This window comes from Nicotiana tabacum, chromosome 24, assembly GCF_000715075.1.
Source record: "Nicotiana tabacum cultivar K326 chromosome 24, ASM71507v2, whole genome shotgun sequence".
Classification (NCBI taxonomy): Eukaryota; Viridiplantae; Streptophyta; class Magnoliopsida; order Solanales; family Solanaceae; genus Nicotiana; species Nicotiana tabacum.
The window spans coordinates 71,185,078-71,192,924 of NC_134103.1; the positions used below are offsets into that span (position 1 = coordinate 71,185,078).

A 7,847-nucleotide genomic window follows, 5' to 3' on the forward strand; every position below is an offset into this window, starting at 1 on the left:
ATGATATGATTAATGTAATCTAATATATTATAGTAGGTTTAGTATAATAGGTTAGTTACACTTGTTTTTCAGATTACTGATTGATAATCCATCATACATATTTACATATAATTATCTTATAAATGATCTGATTGAGTAAATATATGAATTGTGTAAGCTGGTTCCTTTTGTTTGAAAATGCATGTCGTTATAAGATCTTGGAAGGGGAGCCTTGCACCAAGGGTAAAGTTGTCTTCGTGCGACATATGTCATGGATTCGAGCCCTGGAATCAGCCACTGATGCTTACATCATGGTAAGCATCCTATATCACCCCCCTTGGGGTGTGGCCCTTCTCCAGACCCTGCATAAACGCGGGATGTTTCGTGCACTGGATTGCCTTTTTATAAGATCTTGCACATAATATCGCAAGTAGCTAGACCATCAACACATGAATCGTAAAAGTACTAAAGATTTCATAATAATATCAGATCATACATCAAGCTGAATTCATATTTTTTCCCCATAATCAAGAGCACTTGGTCTTATTATAGAGCCACTTCAGAGAATTACAAATATAGTACTACTATATACTTAACTATAAGTTACTTTTTAGCGCAATTATTTAAGTTCTTGATATATATCAAGCAGAAGTCCATACATATATAACGTGAAATGGACATCTCATTTCAATTATGGACTTTGGCCTATGACATTACCTGGAGGATCATAGTTGCAAGAGACAACATATCCTCCATTGTTGCACTGAACCCTAGCACATCCAACATGAACCGAGTTATGCCAAACCACCTGAGTATAGTGTCCACACTCCTGTCCTTGTGCACAAGTATTTGAGTCATGGTCATAGTACTGTTTCTCATTGACCCACATCTCGACGGCCTTAGCGGTCATCACGAAATCGCCACTTCCCTGAGCTAGGTTTTCGCCGTATTGGCCATGAGAATGTACGAGGTTGCAGTCTGCAGCCAATTGAGAAACATAATTTTGCGCATAGGCTGCTACCTGGTCGTCCCAGGTTAAAGGTTCCACGCCTACATCTGCACGAGCTGTGTTTTGAGCATATCCAAGTAGTCTTGTTGAGAATTTTTGGCATGGCAAGAGTGAGATATTATTAGGAATAAGAGAAGTGTAGAGACAAGAAAAAATGAGGGCATTTGTGAAAAGAGAAAAAATCCCATGACTATAGGAGAAATGTTTTATTTTGAATGGAAAAACTAGATTTACTACCACAGGTATTTATAGGAGAAATCTTGAAGATTTCACGGCGATCATTCATGCACTTACTAAAATTTTTTGACATGGTAATATTAGTGTAATATATTCTACATTTAACGATCTGATTAATTTTTGCTTCGATATTTATATATCTTTTGTTTCAGAATGGAAATGTCAATTGGAAAAAGAATCTAAAATAAATACTTTTTGATGTTTGTTTTTTTCTAATAATCTTATTTCTAAATATTATATTATATTTCTTGTAATAATTTGTACAATCAATTCTCTAAAAGAAAAAACTATAATAAAACCAAACACAATAGTTCCACATTAGTATTGTCATGACCGCAAAAAATCAGGTGTCATGCGGAAGCTAGCAAGCAAACCTTGAACGACGATAAATCAGACAACAAACGAGAAATATACCAAAAGAGACACAAATATTTAACGCGGTTCGGTCAATTGACCTACGTTCACAGCGGAGATGAGCAATCCACTATATAAAAGAGAGTATAAAATATCGAGAGAACAACCTCACGAAGAGGCAAACTCGAGTGACACACTACACTTGTCCCGTAAAGCTCTCCCCTAAACAAGACTCTCAAACCCTATATGGCTACTGTCACACCCCCTTTTACCCCAAAAGATAGATGTTATGGATTGTTGTGGGTTAAAGAGTTTTTCCTATTCCTTTGCCTTCTGGTTGGGAAGTGTCTCTGCCCTTTTCACTTCTTATTACTCCTTTCGTTCACTTTTTCTAACATTTCTAGTACCAACTAATTCATTCGGGCGAGACTGGTGGCTGTAGCCGTGGGAGGTGGGGGCTTTACCAAAAAACATGCAATGACACAATCAACAGGTGAGCCCTTACCCGCACTCCGAGCAAGTGGGTATCGACAGACACCAGATCTTGTGCCACTCTACCTGGTCGTACGAAAGTGGCATGCATCCTGGCTCCCGAGACTCTTTCATAGAATTCCAACAATTTCTCCCGCTCCTCAAAAGCACACAAGAACGGAGTTGATGCTCCTACATCCATAGCATGAGTAGTTAAAGCAAGGGAATGATTCAAAATTTGAGTTATTTCACGGAATAACACTCACATACTAGCCCGGTTCTTGTTTTTTTTCCTTAGCGGTATAGTACGACACATGGGAAATCACAATTAGAGAGAAGTAACGATACGATAGATCCGCAGGAAATAGCGAAGTACATGAATTCTCTTACTTATCCTTGCTAATTAGAAATGAACCTTCACGAGTTGAGTAAAAACACCTAGCCTATCTTACTCTCCCTATGCAAAATACCAGTACGTCCAGCCGTCTTCTAGCTTCGACCAACCAAGAGGATTCCTTATATAAAGGAAGAAAGTTTCAGGAGTGACCTATCTCCGGAAGATACTGAAGTCGTAATTTCTCATAGGGTAAAGTGACAAACTTGAGTAGGGATTATTTTATTTACAGAGTCGCCACTCGGAATTGATTTTTTGGGTGTTCCAAGTCACTTTTTATTTGAGTCTGTAGTCAAAGGAAAGTTTGACTCTATTATTATTGGTGTGCGAAAACAAAGTATGGGTAAGAAATTCTGTTGACCGAGGAGAAGGTGTAAGGCATTCCCCGAGTCCCGTGGTTCTATCACGGTCGTTTTATTGACTACATTTGGCTTATATTAATTTTGAATAAACTGTGTTTTATTGGTTCTCATGTTTTACCTATGTCCACTTTTATTGCTTGATTAGATTTATGACAATTATCTTGAAATAAGCCACGCGTACGTGTACTCATTTTATTTTGCGGGTCAAGAATCATGTCACACATACATGTAAACAATCAATAACACATTTATTATTATTCGAAGTTGATTGGTCAAGTCGCGTGAGCGCGTACTTGTATTAGGGGTTACTTATCATAGTTACGCCACAGGAACCGTACCCATAACCATGATATTTAATTATTTAAAGCGCGCCTACAACAACTAGCGCACTTTAATTATTTTTCTAAACTAATTTGAGATTATTGTGAAGGTCCAAGAGTTATGAAATTATTTGTGGGAGGATATTATGAGTTAATACTTGTCTAAAGATGGGTCAGCTTATGAATTTTACAGATGTAGGGCCACTAGAATTACACCAATTTGGTCTACGTAGCAATTAAAGAAAAAGACCTCTCCTATATTTATAAAGATTGAGCCAGATGGTTTGTGAAATGGGCTAATAGGATTCAACTTAATCGAGCCCATTTATTATTCTAAAATTCAGATTCTAACCAAGAGCCCATCGTTCCCTATCTCTTCCTCTAAATAATTCATACAACCATTCATTACCTTACTGGTTTGTGAAGATCAACAAAAAAAATGCCAAACACGATTTACTCATAAACACCAACATCAATATAATCCTACTGCAAAGAATTAAAAAGAAAAAGAAAAAAAACAAAATATCTCACCAATCACAATGATAACAACAAAACACCTCATGAATTCATTCGAAGACAACGAATATTAGGAAGAGGTAAACATAATCAGATGTAAGAGAAATGAGAAGAAAATTGGACCTTTATTGACAATATTCCTTTGGGAGCATCTGGGCAAAAGCTCAAATGAAAGACGAATACAGCAAAATAGGGAACTCCGACCAATACCCAAAATAATGGAGCCCTAACCAAGAACGACATCGCACGCCAAAGCTAAGACTACCAATCTAAGCTAGCGTTTCGCCATAAATTCCCAAATTTATTCTGAAAAATCTGATTTGGGTGAAGTTTGGTTTGAAGATGAAAATGTGTTTGGACAACTGTTTTGGGTGAAGTTTGATTTGGAAAAACATGAAACATGACTTATAACTACAAGTTCTAAAAACTATCACAAATACCCAACAATACCATTATCAATAACATTCATTATATTATCGCAAACCATAGTCCCGAACATAAATAAATTTGATACAAAATTATCATTTTTATAATGAACTACATGATACACTATCAGATGACCGAGAAAATAAAGCAACATCGTTACAAAATAATAAATGGTGGGCTCTTTTATAAAATACAAAAGTTTGGGGCAATTTTTAAAAATATAATAGTGATATTTTGACCAAAAACCAGCTATTGAGCTGGTATTGGGATTTGGGACATGAAATTTGGCCAAAATGCAGGCAAAATCTATGGCCAAACATGTGTTTTCCAAATAAAACTCAAGTTTATTTTGGCAAAATCTATGGCCAAACGGGTCCTAAGACCGTGTCGGAAATTTGAACCTCAAATGAACCCGCTTTGACTGGATTTCCCCAAGAGCTCGAATTCCATCGATGTTTTCATGGTAATTTCGGTGGCTGTTTAGTGACAATTTTAGGTGAGTTTTATGATGTTTTCATGGCTGTTTGGTAGTGAATTTTCAGCAGGTTTTGGGTGGTATTTAGAGGTTGTTTTGGGAAGTGAACTGCTACATTTTTGGCATCACTTTTGGGCTGAAATAAAGGTGCTTTGCTGGGTTTTTGGACTAATTTTATAGCAGATTTCGCAGCTGGTTTGGCTGCTCTTTGGAGCTGTTTTGTGGATTGGGTGAAATTTTTGGGTCTATTTTCACCTCGTTTTGGAGCTGGATTTGCAGCAGCTTTAGGCTGTGCTTTTTTGGGTGGAAGATCAGGTGGTTTAGGGTAGATCTAGGAAGGAGGAAATGGCTGCTTATGTGACCAAGAAATATAATCTCCGGTTAAACTATTAAATTTATATAACGACGGGGTAAATCTAGTTAAGGATAATGTCTCTAGATATTAAGCACAAGGATGCGACATAGATAGATCTGAGTTTGCATATGATTGATGCTCTTAATACAAGAACATTAAATGAGATATATCTAGCAATACATGCCAATAAATGTCATTTATGTAAATAAAGAGAATGATTTACCCGATAATGAATGGACAAGGTGAATATTCTGCCTAACAACGGTGAATGACAGATAAATCCAAGATTTGCATGAACAATCCTTGGATTTGGTGGAAAAGTGGGGAATAATATGAATGAGTATCTTTATAAAAAGGTAGCCTTTGTATTTTTATCAGAGAGAGAGTCCCCTTCTATATAGTGTTCTTATCAGAAATATATTACATGCCCTTATCATTGTCCTTTTTCTCTATATATATGGGCCCATTTTCTTAGAAAACCCTAATAGTACAAACACCAAGAATATTCACTAAAATATTCCCCTCCTTAATACCCTATTCTGACAAATTAGCCATTACAAGTCCTATCACTAATAATCAATCTCGACCTCGACCCTTGTTGACATTTTGACTGCGATCTCTATTGATACCTCGACCACGACTTATATCGACTCCGCGACCATTAATCTCGCTATCGCTTAGGCGAGCTCGACCGATGACATTCATTAATGCCATTTTATGCTAAATATTCCAAGGCTAGATTTTTGGCCTATACAGTTAGTCCCTTCGCTTATGAAGGCCAAGGTCGGGCGGCCTTGGTGAGCGGACTCTGTTTGTCGTTGTTGATGAAATCGGGCGAGTAAGTTGGGTAGCAGTGCTTTAGCCGAGGTGGCAACCTGACTTTTCGTAAGTTGCAAGCTTTGGGGATGCATCTTTTCAGAATGACGTCATGACACCATGCGTCATTATGACGTGTTTTTCCGACGCTCTGCGTCGTTTCTTGCTCCTCTTCCATTTCTATATTTGCGCTGGGTAATGATGGATTGATTTTCTAGTTTTGGTGCTCGAACTCTTATAAATAGGGATATGAGGCCATTTGTGCTTGTTTTGCTTTCATTTGATATCGAATCCCCTGCGTTTCTCTCTTTCGTTTTCCATATTGAATCCTAGTCTCTATTTTGCTTCGTCGTTGCGCGCCCATTCCTCTGGTTCTAGTGACCGTTGCTTCCAACTTCTATGCTTTAGACATCCTCCTTCAAGACCATGATTAACGCAACTTCTAGCTCTAGTGTGGAGTCTAATCTTACTCCCCTGGAGGTGCGTGTGTCTCCTTACGGCAACGCTTATGCTGCCCTCGAAGATGAAGGGTTCCCTACGGTAGAGGAAATAATTCCTCGTAGTGAAAAGCCTAGGTCCGATTTCTCGAAGTTACTCGAGGACGACACTGAGGTCTCAGAATCGGTGATGAATGCAGCTGCTCTTGCTAATTTCAGGGTGAATTTCAAAATTTCGGCCCATATCGATCTGGTCCCGAAGGGGTGCGACGTGGTACAGATTCATCGCCCAGGATACTGCGCATTCTACGCATATCTGTTCTATGTAGGCTACTCATTTCCCCTTCTCCCATTGGTGGAGGAATTTTGCCGCTACTACGGCGTCTGCCCGGCCCAACTTTCACCTTACATTTATAAGCTTATCCGCATGTTTACGTAATACACGGAATTGGCTGGCCGTGGGATCTTTCTTTGCCACGTGATGCACCTCTTCGCACCCAATTTCTATAGAGGGATGATGTTGCATCTTTGCCATCGAGGAAGTAAGAGTTTGGTGGTGAAGTTGGACGATAAAGCAAATCGTCGATTCTAAGTCCGCTATTTCTACGTCAAGACCGAGGACGTGGTAGCTAATGCGAATGGATTTCGTGAGGCATGGAATTATGCCCGTAAGTATCTTTTGCTAAGCGCTTAGTTTGCCCATTTTGATTGTACCCTAACATTTTGCCTTTTACTCGTTCAGTTGAGACATCGCCCCCTCCTTTGGTTGCAGATATTCACGACTGGGTTAGCCAGGTCTTGCCTCACACAGTGCGGGTTCCGTGAATGGCCGGCCTTTATCAAGAAGTTTGGGCCCAAGATTTTAGCGACCGGTGAGTTTGTCCGTCCGTATTCATCTTATACAATGATCTCTTACATATGCTGTTCTGACCTTGTGGTCGCTTGCTCATTACGACTTTAAGTAAGAGCTGATTTTCTAATCTCTTTTGCAGCCCAAGGGTCTTCGAGGAGGTAGAAGGCTCCTGCTCCGGCATTCCGTAAGAGGAAAGCCATTTCTATTCTTTATGCTTCGGTGAGGCCTGCTCAGTCGTCGACTACTTCTGCAGTGGGGCTTTCAACTTCCCCTCTATGTCATCTAATTGACGAGGATGATGAGGAAGGATTGTTGCCGAACGATGACAATTTGCTTCCTCGTAAGAGACGATCTGTAGATATCGACGAGGGAGCTATTCGTGTGGGGAGTTCAGCGATGGAGGATTTCATCATAAGAAAAACGGCGACCATAAACTTCGGAGATGATGCCGAGCTACCGCCCACAATTCTTCCATCGTTGAGGGATGTATGTTGCTCCCTAAGGCCGAAATAAATTTTGAAGGGCCGTTGGCGAGAGTCATTGATGCCCTACAAGGGGGTGAGCCATCGACCTCATCACTAGCCGAGGATCCTTTTTCTCGAGAAGACACGAAGGGCAAAAGTGTAGCCGAAGAGGGATACGATTCGGGCTCCGATATGGACGCCGAGGAGGTTAGGATGATGGGAGAAGGACTCACCTGGCTAGAGGTGAGATTGGAGGGGACTACGCGGAAAATTGCGATCCCTCTAGACCGGGATCTGCTAGTTAATACGGAGGACATGGTCCCTTCTCTTGGTCCCTTCTGTTCCGATGTGCAGGGTAAGACCCTCGAGAAACTGAAGG

At 40.0% G+C, this 7,847-nt stretch overlaps 1 pseudogene; it reads right to left on the bottom strand.

The window, feature by feature from the left end:
• Positions 1-498: 498 nt before the first annotated feature.
• On the bottom strand, positions 499-1,262 carry LOC107809216 (pathogenesis-related protein 1B-like; annotated as a pseudogene).
• Positions 1,263-7,847: the final 6,585 nt, after the last annotated feature.